The 12,485-nt window shown below is 41.3% G+C and overlaps 1 protein-coding gene across 9 annotated transcripts in view; it reads left to right on the top strand.

Annotated features, from left to right (window-relative positions):
- The window catches only part of TSPAN18 (tetraspanin 18), a 121,272-nt gene that overhangs the window by 73,384 nt on the left and 35,403 nt on the right, over positions 1 to 12,485 (top strand). Inside the window, exon 1 of one of the 9 annotated variants that reach the window (XM_071558618.1) lies at positions 2,365 to 2,381. The exons of the other annotated variants lie outside the window; for them this stretch is intronic. The gene's annotated coding sequence lies outside the window, so the exon portion shown is untranslated. Of the gene's footprint in view, positions 1 to 2,364; positions 2,382 to 12,485 lie in introns of those variants that run through there. 9 annotated transcript variants of the gene reach the window in all.

Here is a 12,485-nt window from a genome sequence, read left to right as displayed (position 1 = left end):
ACAAATAAAGGTCCTCTTGCCCAAAGCACAATTAATTTGTGTGACAAATACTCCCTGATCTAAGAATATGTACATTCAATTTTAATATGAGAAAACAAATTAGTATAATGGAGTGTGCATGAGGGGAAATGAACACCCAAGCAAAGTCACGTTGAAGATTGGCTCATCCTCATTGCTGAAGGAGGACAACAGCTAGCTTTGAACTAATGTTAGAAACAAAACTGTTAGAAGTCTGAAAACATGGAGGGTTTCAAGACAAAGAGTGGGAAAAAACAGAGCAACTTTTCATAGGTCTTTAGAAAATATTATTTATGAGGTTACTTGCATTTCTGCAAAATGAGTGCAACTGATTGTTGACACAAGCCTATTATTCTGATGTTGCAGTCCACACTTTGTATTTCTATTTACACATGTATGAAGAATGTCAAAGCATGAAAGATGAGACTCACTGAGACTACTTGTGAGGTGACTGTTGAAAGGCTGGGCTGAGGTTAGAATCTGCTTTGTCTTGGCTCTGTGTATATATGTATATTTATATACACACACATACATATGTATGTATGAAAATATGCACACAAAGCCACTGATTGTCAGTAAATAACACTACTCACAGAAACTTAGTATCTGCTGTAAGCAAAATTGACAAGCCCTTCTCTTTCCTACTGAAGGTGAAGTTAGACATAAAATTGCTGTACATTGGTACATGGGTTTTGCCATAGAAATTGTTTATTGCTTGCTCCCTCCTGTTTTCATAAATAAATTTGTTATATATTTTTACCTGATTATTTATGTAAACCAAATATATGCTAACCAGGGGTATCAATAAAATGTCATCTCTTAATCAGATTTTAGTATTAATATCCCCCCGACCTGTTGGATTAAGCACTTTACACCATGTAAATTTTCCTGTTTAAAAGTCCAAACACACTCCTTTCTCTTCCCTGTTTTGTTTTGGGGTTTTTTCCTAACAAAGACAATATGCAAAAGGGCTGTGTAATTTCTGGAGTGAAAGATTGGATGGGAGGAGTGAGTGTGCACTCTGGTTCCTGCTGAAATGGAATATTTTTGGGAACCATATTAGCATGAATGAACTTTGAAAGACACTGACCAGAATGGAGACTAAGATTCTTACCTCTGTAGACAGATCTGTGTGAATGACAAGTTTGGGCTGAACATCAGTTTAGCTGAGTGCAGGGGATTATCACTACTTAACTACCTCTTAAATGAGAAAAAAACCCCATACCTCATGACATACAGGAGGACAAATAGTTATGGGACTGCAACAAATTCTGATTGATAAACCATTTGAAAGAGTTCTAAACCACACTTAGCTTTGCCACACTACCCGACTCATAGTAATAACTGCTATAGAAAGGAATTAAATTGAACATGTGCAGTTTCGAAACATTGGGTTAAAAAAAAACCAAATCAAAACAAAAAACCCCAACACCTGATTGCAAGTTTTGTTTCAGATAAATGTTGGGAGGGGTTTTTTTCCACAGTACATACAATGTGTAGACCCAACATCTGTAAAAAGCCTGAAGTCTAGTCTCAGATTTTTGTTGAGTGAATCCACAGCTACAGTCTTCACTAAACTGTTTACCAATATGTTGATCTTCAAATCCTTTGGGAAACTAAAAATATGAAGCAGGCCAAAAGGCAGTGCCAAAAGAGGCATAATTATTTTTGTAAGGTTAAACAATTAACCCCTTTCTAAATTTACCACCATCCAAAATTCAAAACTTAAACTAATGAAAGGGAAATGGTACAGGATTAGGGGACTACTATTTTTCCCTCCAGCTGCAGGATATCAAAGATGTATAAGCCTTCATGTTCTGTGGCTTTATTGAAAATGTTCTCTTATCCTTCTGAGTGATGTGGAAGGGATGGGATGTTACAGCTGTGTTTCTGCAGAGCCTCAGTGTATTTTGCTGATCTTTCATGACATTGCAGAAGTTTTTTACCACTTATTGGTTTTTATTTCGTTTTTTTTTTGAGACAATTTTCCTGAAAAACAGAAGGTCTTGGCTGCCTTCAGTGTGATTCATGTGATGATGATGAGTTTATGCAGTGAAGATATCATACACATACGTTTCTAATTGGGTTAACTGAATTAATGTTTTTAATGAGAATGACACTGTATCAGCCTATCAGAACCAAATCCACCCTCAAATCACTGATTAGAAGAAAATATTTAAGATTGAAAACTAAATTTAGATTCAACTGCAATTTACAGGAGTGTTTGTTTAAAGGAGAGCCAACAAAAGGAATCTCAGCTCTGAGGATCACCAGGAAAATCCTCTTTATATATTACGGCCATTCCTGGAACTGATGTGTCTGATTTATTGCCCACTGCAGCTTGAGAGTGTTTGCAAACTGAAGTAAGTGTTATGGTTAGGATGATTATAATGGGGTTTTATTTTATTTTAGAGAGTAAAAAAAAATATATTTTTGTGGCTTCTGGACCTAGATTACTTGTGTGGTTACTCTTGATTCTTGAGCCAGCCTGGCTGCTCAGTGTTGTGTTCCCTGCAAAGGGAACTGAGGCTGTTCAGTGGGGAGGACACTGAGTGCAGCACCCCAGCACTTACCCCATTGCAGCTGGGCAGCTGAGGGGCAGCATCTCAGTGGGGCTTTGAGAGACAGATAGATCTGGCAGAGAAAAAAAATATGCTGTTGTCCTGGTGGGAAATTCTGGGTGGATAATTGGGATCTGTGCTGCCTGCAGAAATTTTCTGCTGGTTCTAGTATATCAGTAGGTCTCCTGCTGGTTCTGGTTGTGTCTCTTAAAAACACAAATTTGTCAGTTGGAGAGTATCTCTGAATGTCCACCTGTGGAAGATGCTAAGATCTAACTAGTTAGTTGTTTGATATAGTATTCACTGTATTACTGTCATTCATTCTAAGTTCCCCAAATGCTTCCTAACCTGTTGTGCTGGTTTGAAGGTGAACCAGCAAGGGAAAATGAACTCACCACGAGAGAGATTATAAGTCAGAGCTAAAATTTAATAATAATATTACTATAACAACACTGACACACAAGGGAAATTGCTTTCAACTCACAATACCCCAGCTGTATAACCCAGTGTCCTGGGGCACAAACCCAAGGGGGTTTGTTTGCCCTTGTGCTGAGACCCCTGTGGCTCCCCCAAGTCCAGAGCAAAAGGAAAAGAAAAACCTGTTGGTGCAGGCGAGGGCTGTGGTCTGGGCGAGAGCGGTGATCTCCTGCTGTCGAGGTCCTGCTGCTGCTCTGGATCCGACGAGAAGGTTCCCAAGGTCTTCTTACCCACCACTTATGTACCCTCAGGGAGCACTCAGTCCCTCCCCCTGGGCGGGGACTCACACAATGGGTGATAACTCTGGGAGCCAGGGGGTGTTGAGCTGTTGATGGCCCATTAGCAGCTCCGCCCCCTCAGGCTGGGTGTGAAGGAGATAATGGCTCCCTGGGCAGCTGCTGCTAATGGCCCATTGTCCTTGGGGAATGAATAGAGGGGGTGGAATACACAGGTTTGATCACCACCACACAGGGTTAGCTGGTCCCTCCAGCTGAACTAGGACACCTGTACACAATGGAATTGCAAGTGGCCTTTTCAATAGGGGCATTTCCAGAATTGAAAGACTGGGAACTTTAATTTGTGTAACTCATTGCATCATCTTTAAGTTACAGTCACTCAAAAAATGTGTGTTCTGTTTCATCTCTCTAGTGAGGCAGATGTCAGGTTCTCTTCTCTTGTGGTCCAAAAATATGAACCCTGATACAGTTTTAATTAAAGAAAAAAAAAAAACAAGCAAAACCATATAAATCTCTGTACAAGGTGCCTTCTCCAAGAACCACCTTGCTTTGGCCAGGAGAAATTTTTAGGTCAATAGCCTAGCAAGCAGGTTGCTTGCATTGCCTGGTGAGAACTGAGATGACCTGGAATGTGAGCCTGAATCTTCAGTGTCCCAGGTTAATGCCCCATCAGATACATCTCTGGCTAATTAAAACAGTCTATCTTGTGTTGATTTAGAGCTCCATCCTAGATTAACAGAAATATCACAAAATGCCTGGGTTTGAGTTTTAAAACAAGTAGAAGCAACAAGTGACTCTCCCCAAATGGAAAGAAGTTCTTAGCTGACAGATTCAGGCTTCATCTGGAAGATGCAACAAACTCTCAGGAAGTCCATGATACTCCATCATGCAGAATGATAGGAAATAGGTGAGTAGTTCTCCTAAACTCAACACTACTAGAAATGCTGTCCAGACAGTTGCATTGGCAGAAGTTCCATTTTTTGTAGTATCAGAAGCTAACCAGCTCTTTGAAATCGGTAGTTCATATAACAGCCCCAGATAATCATAAGATTTCACTTTGTAAAGTTGCATTTGCACACAGTTTGCACTAGAAGGCAGCCTCTTTTTAGCCATGGAGTAAAGTAAAGCTGTGAAGGTGAGTTAAGCAGTAGAATATAAAAAGACAAGGAGATTTCAAGAAGTTATAAAATATATCTCACAGTTCATGTTTTCATCTTCTGGCTAAGCTGTCTTACAGAAAATTTTCTGTTCAAATTTTGTTCTGTTGTTTCAGTTTGTGCTCAGGAAAATAAAAATAAAAATTCCAGTGAAAGCAAATGCCTTCATCTATTATCCATCTCTTTGTACTACCTGTATTGCCAGTATAGGTTTGTGCTATGCACAGCCCCAGGTAAAATTATCTGGATATCCAGCATAATCAGAGAACATCCTCTTTGGGTTGAGTAATAATGAAGAGATGAGCTATCCTTCTATCACTGTTCTTGGCTGATCCTTTCCTGCTCCTTCTTCTAATATCCTTGTCATCCTGCTGTCAGGATGCTGAAGCAGCACCGGCCAACCCGTTAAAATACAGAGTAGTCAGAAGTTTCAACCAATTCCTTGAACACTTACTGCACATCCATTGCAAATCCTATAAAAATATCTAGGCAACCCATTGCTTAGGGGTTTGTTTCATTTTGTAGCTACTACTTTACAACATCCTGATTTTAAAATGTAATTTTACAAGTTTTACTGACTGTATTTTCCTTTTCATTGTGCATTTCTAAATGCCAGAAGTAGGAGCAGGCTGGAGAGGGGATCAATGTTGTAACAGGTAATACAGAACTCTGGCCGTTCTTGGTTCTGTTGTTGTTAAATATATTTCCACTGCTTTGAGTGATTGTGAAAAATAGGATTTTTTGAATATTCAAAATATATTCAAAAGGCAACACATAATTTGGGAGGATTTGATCTATATTTGATCAGATTAACTGTAGCTAAAATGAAGATGTTTTCTGGTCCTATAGCTCTGGAAAAGAATATTTTCCTTTTCTGAGAAAAGCTGTGGGGATACAGAAAAGTACCTCTGGTAAATCAAACCTGACCAAGAAAATGAGAAGGTTTTTGCCCTACAGCCGCTTTCATCTTTCATGAAGTTCTGGGCTCCTAGGATCCAGCAGAGAGGTGTGGGCTTCAGTGCAAGATGTATTGTCAGAAGAGTCTGGGTGGAATATGGAAGCTGAAGAGGAGGGATGTGGTAGGGGATTGACTGCTGCAAAAAGAGCAATACGATGAGGGTGGCCAGAGCAGGACTCATCCTGGGAGCCATGTGAGATTCTCCCTCTGGATAAAAGGGGCTGATAAAAGAATGGCAAAGGGAGGTTGCATCAGAAGGGTAGCTGGCTTTGTCCTTGTTGCAGACAGACAGTACACCTCAGTGCCTTCTGTGGTTCATATCCCTTGCTTTCCTGAACAGTAACTTCCTCACTCTTCTCTCATAAACTTATGAAGAAAATTGGAGGTACAAAATGATTTATTGAAAGTCTAATACTGAGTGAAGCTGCATTAATAAGCCTGCATGCCTGGTAGGAAAAAACTACCTTCAACATGATGAAAAATAAATCCCCCTGAGTCTTCAGCATCCTGCCTGAGTCACTTATTCCCCAGGGCAGAAAACGAAGTAAGTAAAAAAAAAGTTTGTTTTCACATAGCAAAGCCAAAACATGTCCAGTTCTGATTTAAGACTATCCTGGGAGACATCTTTTCTTTAACTTAGCATGGGGCCAATATAGGTGAGTTGATAAAAATACAAATTGATTTATTTTTCCTCTTCGTATGGAGAAAGCACTTATTAATTTCTGTGGGACTTGTGTCTGCATGTGTTTCGTGACTGTAGTTGCCCCAAAGCGTAAGGGGACCAGGGCACAGGGAGGGTTTAGATGCATGAGTCAGATTTTCCATGAGTGCAGCTCCTTGTCTGGCTCCAACAGCCAGCACCAGTGGGATTTTGTTGTGCTCCTTCCTCTCTGTCCAGCTGCCTGCACAGGCTCTCCCATCATTCCTCTTCTGGTGCTTTTTGCCTCTTTGAGACATCCCTGGCAGAGGCTTCAACATCCTATGATTTCTACAAGTAGTATCTGCAGTTCCTGAGGGAAACAGCAGAATACTCCTTAGTTCCTCGAGGTTTTATAAATACATTCCCAACTAAAGACAGTTTATAAATCTACTTAGCCACAGAATTGTACAAGTTTGATGAAAATTCTCCACTCATGATGGGTAAGAGAGCAGAGGATGAGACTTTGTGCTAGCAAATGACCCCTGTCTGGAAGCAGTCTGCTAATGCTTTTTTCATGAACTACTGCTTGGGGCTCAACCCAGAAGCACAATAGAAGGTGCGTTATTATTGCTGTTCTGATTATGGCTAATAATTGTGCTGTTCTAATTTACAAATTTAATGGTTTGTTAATAATGTCTGAGTTGGGAATATAGTATAGTCTATCAACTAAGGGTGGCATAATGGCATTAATAAGAGTAATTGAGGTTGTTGCTATGATCTTGTTTGCTCTTTCATTTGTTAATTGAAAATGACTTATCTTAATATATGATAGAAACAATGCTGTCCCCTTGTGAAGCCTAAGTATCTTGAAGGAAAAAGAGATGTGTCAGTCTGCACTGTTAATACATTGTTGGGATATCTCTACAGCAGTGAGCATGGGGTCATGAACCAGTCTTATACGTGTCAGGTATTGTGTGTCTGTGTTTATGTTTTGTATAAATAACACCATGTACTGTTACTTATGGCTGCATGTGTCTCTTGTTGCAAGAATCAGTGTGTAAGGCTGTCTAGGACATGTGTGATTGATTAGAGAGCCTTTACAGGAGAAAATGGAAATGAGAGACAGACAGGCTGCTGAGTATTTAACCCTGGAGAAGAAACTTGGCATTTCATCTTCTATCAATGCTTGCCTGTAATTACTATTAACATTAATTATGGAGATACTTAGTGAACACCCTGTTAGCCCTAATTAGAGTTAATGGAAGATACGTGTGGATGTTAACAGGAGAAGAGACAACCAAGCTTCCATTTCTAAGGTTAAATATTCAGTAGCTCCCTCTTAGACGTCCCTAACATCCTCTAATCATGCAGTCAGACTTGTCCAAAAGCAGAACAATTTCTCCTGCTTTTTTTTTTTCCTCTCCTCAATTATGGCCACCTTACACTATTTTTGCTTAAAGAGCAAACAATGATGTGGCAGTGACCTCACTTACCTTTACTAATGTAATTATGCTACCTCTCCTCTATTTATAGTGCACCTCAGAATCAGACTTTATCAGCAAACCATTTTCTGTCCCTTTTACTGTCCTTTTAATGAATGCTAATAGAGTCACTTAAGAGGAGCTGAAAAAGCTTGGCTTTGTTCTGAACAGAGACTTTGTGACAAAGAACTTGGGGCCTGAATGCTTGATTAGGTCACGTAATATAGAATCATAGAATCGATTGGGTTGGAAAAGACCTCCAAGATCGAGTCCAACCCTTGGTCCAACTCTAGTCCATTTACTAGATCATGGCACTCAGCGCCACGTCCAATCTGCGTTTAAAAATCTCCAGAGATGGTGAATCCACCACCTCTCTGGGCAGCCCATTCCAATGCCTGATTACTCTCTCTGTAAAGAATTTTTTTCTGATATCCAACTTAAATTTCCCCTGGCAGAGCTTAAGCCCATGCCCCCTTGTCCTATTGCAGAGTGCCTGGGAGAAGAGACCAGCTCCCACCTGGCTAGAACTTCCCTTCAGGTAGTTCTAGACAGTGCTGAGGTCACCTCTGAGCCTCCTCTTCTCCAGGCTAAACAACCCCAGCTCCCTCAGCCTCTCCCCACAGGGCTTGTGCTCCAGTCCCTTCACCAGCCTTGTTGCTCTTCTCTGGACTCGCTCCAGCACCTCAATATCCTTTCTGAACTGAGGGGCCCAGAACTGAACACAGTACTCAAGGTGTGGCCTCACCAACGCAGAGTACAGGGGAAGGATCACTTCCCTGGTCCTGCTGGCCACGCTATTTTTGATACAGGACAGGATCCCATTGGCCTTCTTGGCCACCTGGGCACACTGTTGGCTCATGTTGAGCTTCCTGTCAATTAGTACCCCAAGGTCCCTTTCCACCTGGCTGCTCTCCAGCCACTCTGTGCCCAGCCTGTAGCGCTGCAGGGGGTTGTTGTGGCCAAAGTGCAGGACCCGGCACTTGGCCTTATTGAACTTCATCCCATTAGAATCAGCCCATCTCTCAAGTCTATCCAGATTCCTCTGCAGAGCCCTCCTGCCTTCCAGCAGGTTGAGACTCCCTCCCAACTTGGTGTCAGCAGCAAATTTGCTGATGATGGACTCAATCCCCTCATCTAAATCATCAATAAAGATGTTAAACAGGACTGGACCGAACACAGACCCCTGGGGAACACCACTAGTGACCAGCTGCCAGCTGGATGCTGCTCCATTCACCACCATATCCGAGGTCTGTAAAGTTCTTGTCACTCTGCTATTGTTTTAAGCTGTAAAGACAAAATAAGACCTTCTTCTTGTGCCCATTAGCTATCATTGGTATGTGGAAGACCAGTGTCGCTGAAGAATTAAGGCTGCAAAATATAGAGGTTGTTTTATTACCCTGCTGTTGTGTCAGATGGCACATCCCTGCCCCAACCTCTGCCCAGCAGGTCAGTGCCCTCATGAAAACTGCCTTTTGAGAACTGGCTTGGAAGATCGTAACCCTCCCTCAGAGCCCTGAGGCCGCCTTAGGTGGTGTCACACACTCCATAGAGTGTGCTCCTTTGAGATCCATTTCCTTTGCCACAGACATACGTGATGGTCTCAGGTGGTGTATTGGGCAAAAAGTGCATTTTTTTTCCCAGATGATCTATTACATAGTTATGGGGCTGCCAATGCACTGCCTCTCTGAATTCTGTTCAGTTGCAACCTTACTACTTACAACTTGTAGCTGCCAGGTGCTTGTTGGCTAGAGCCATCTGCAAAGGAGTCCCTATCATCAGCCTGACTGAACATGCTATCAACTGGTGCAGAACATAATGTTTCATTTTGATGACTTGTGGTGTGTCCTTGACAAACAAATACCATCCTTCCTTGGCATATTTCATAATATTAGAAACAAGCATAAAAGTGTGCACATACCTCTGTCTGAATTACAGTCACTACATTTCTCATTTTACAGGATGGTAACCTCTCAAAAGTATATTGGATAGATGCCAATGTAAGGCATCCTGAACATACTTTGGAAATGTCTTTGTTCATTCTTTACAGTGTCACCCAGATTTCAGTAGAGCTTCATGTTCTAAGGAAACATATCACAGGTGTTAATAGGTGCAGTGTGTTCTTAGAAGAAAATGTACAAAGCTGTGTTACCCCAGCTTTCCAGCTGAGACTATCTCCTTTTTCCTGAAGCAGCTCCAAGCATAAGAACATCTGTGCTCAGCCCAGCTCTTGCATGTACCCATTTGTAGAAACTGTTCATTGCTGTCTGAAGATCCTGGGACTCACATCTTGGGGGCAACTGGCTGGCAAGAGCACCTGGGGATGGGACAAGGCATTCGACCTCTGGGGCTGACTGGGAAGTCAGCCTCTGCTCATGTTTACCTGGAGGATGAGCTGGGGAAAGATTTTGATTTTAGCCATTTGTTAGCATATTTTCTCAACATTTCTATCTGATTTTCCAATTGTGCCGTTAAAAGTGCCTGTTTTATTTTGTGGTGGTCACAGAATCTATTCAGCTTTGTAATTAATACTGCTTTCTTGATTTAATATGTAAAGTAATGCATTCATAGGTCAGATCTACATGGACCTTTTTTTAATGGCCATGTGAAGTCTAAAGTGCCCATATTTAAAAAGGTGAGACCAAAAGGCTTTTGATAGTTTTTTTCTCTGGGTTTTAGAGTAAGTTTATTGATTTGAGAGCTCTTGCTGCATATTGTATGCAGTGGACAGATGCTAAGTAACATTATTTTATGCCATGCAGAGTTCCTAATTTAGCTCTTTTTCTGCATAGTTAAAGTACCAAAATCCCCTACTGCAATATGACTTACTCCAGTTTATAGAAAAGAACAAATTTTTTTGATGTACTTCCATTTAGATCTGTTAACAAAAAGGATGGATACATCATCTTTAACAAGGAAAAAACCCACATGCATTGTAAAGTTTCTACTAAATTGCTCACTAAGCCTTCAGGTACAGTAGGAAAGAAACTGATGCTGTAAAGGAAACACAGTCATGACATTTCATTTTATTTCAGCTAGAAAAATGTGGCCTTGCTTGAAGCAGAAACTGCCTCTCTGATGAGGCCATGGTCTGATTGTGTAGCAGGAAAAATGAAGCAGTCTGACTGAAGATATTGTCAAAACCATCCAGGTTAAGCACCCTTTGCCATTGCCAAATTCCCTTGTTTTTATAAGTCACTACAGCTAGGCTGTAAATTGCAGGTCTACAAGCAAAGCCAGGAGCATAACTACAGGTGGTAGCTTAAGGCTGCCTTTATAAACTAAATGCTGCATTTTCAGTCCTTAAAAAATGGATGTGTGAAATAAATTCTTCCCTATCTTGCCTATGACTCATATAAATGTATCATACATATTTGAAATCTTCAGCCAAACCCTTGCACATCAATGCCTTGATTAAATAAAATCAATTTATTTTGTAGGTTAATAGCTTATACCATATCCATCAGTGTGGTCATTTTTTTCTGTTAAATAGCTGAATGAGAGCTGGCATTAAAAAAATATCCTATCCTAAAATGGATTTTTTTAAATCTCTAGACCAAACGATGGCCCTAATTTCAGAATCCCTGAGCCAACCGCAAAGATTTAAGTAGTGAGAAAATCATTATTCTGGGGTTTTGGTATAGGTTTAGCAGTATTACATTGATTTACAGAAATTAATTCCCTGGGTCATTACTGTTAGCCTCTGTAGTTATCGGGTTACCTCTGACTAGGCTTTTTTACTAGAAGGGTATCCTGGCTATTACCCCAACATGCTTTGGGGTCACCTAATTAATTTGTAATCTTCCCAGGATGGCAGGGAAAGCAGCACATAAGTATTAGCTGAGAGACCTGAGCAGTATCACCCTGGGATAATGGAAAGATAATGTATTACATGAGGAGATGTCATCTCACCAAAAAATTAATTTCAGCAGGTGGTATTTCATACAGGATATGCAAAGTGCTTAAATGGGAACTTGCTTAGTGTTTTATCCTATCATTCATTCTCTCTTTCATTCTTTCTGAAGCACAAATTTGTTTGGTTGCTTCTCAGCAAAATCAGATTTTCTAAATGACAACTCCTATGAAAAAAATCAGATGACAAAAAAGATTAATATGGTATGCAATATATGGTGCAGATATGTAAGGCTCAGCTTCGCTGAAGGAAGATTTGGGAAGGGCTGTCCCCACGTGGGTGGGGCCTTCCAGCCTGCGCAGTGGATTTTAAGGTGGGTCTCAGTGTGCGCAGAACTGGCCCCACCGTTTAAGTCCTGAGGTTCATCTGCCACGGCCGAGCGAGCTTGGACAGTGCCAGTGAAGTCCTCGGGACTAGAACCTACAGCACCCGGCATTTCCCAGGAGGTCTCCCATCCAAGTACTAATCCGGGGCTGACCCTGCTTAGCTTCCGAGATCTGACGGGATCGGATGTCAGGGAGGCATTTAACTGCTATGGTGCAGATAATGGTGTCAAGATTATGCATTGCAGAAGAGAGAGCAACCTAGGAAATAAAAGATAAAATAGAGCCTCTCAATCAAAATTTAAAGCAGTGAAATCAATGAGGAAGCAAAATACCAACAGACCCTGCCTGGAACAGGTGGGGGAGGCAGTTTGGTCAGTCAGGGCAAGGTGAGCCCATCCTTTTTCAGCAGCTGCAAAACTTTGTGGAGACCCTGCAGGTCTCATGCTCACCCTTTTGTAGCTCAAGGGGCTACTAGTGGGGAACTTGGCTCTGCTGATGAGGTGTGCTCAGCTCCAGTGAGTCACAGCATTTAAATAGCAAAACTGCTGAAGGGCAAACCATGTCAAAGCTATTCTGCAGGGTTTTCCATAGTGGACTAACAGTATCACCTGCTTTCTCCTTGACCCTTAGCGAGCATGCAGGCTCAGAAAAGGAGTACAGCCTATTGAAATGATAGATCCCAAAGTACATCTCCTGCCTCTCATATTCCTCTGTGCATTTC

This window comes from Pithys albifrons, chromosome 6 (genome assembly GCF_047495875.1).
Source record: "Pithys albifrons albifrons isolate INPA30051 chromosome 6, PitAlb_v1, whole genome shotgun sequence".
Taxonomy (NCBI): domain Eukaryota; kingdom Metazoa; phylum Chordata; class Aves; order Passeriformes; family Thamnophilidae; genus Pithys; species Pithys albifrons.
Note: the sequence above shows the minus strand (reverse complement) of the source record. Positions and strands in the feature narration are given on the sequence as shown.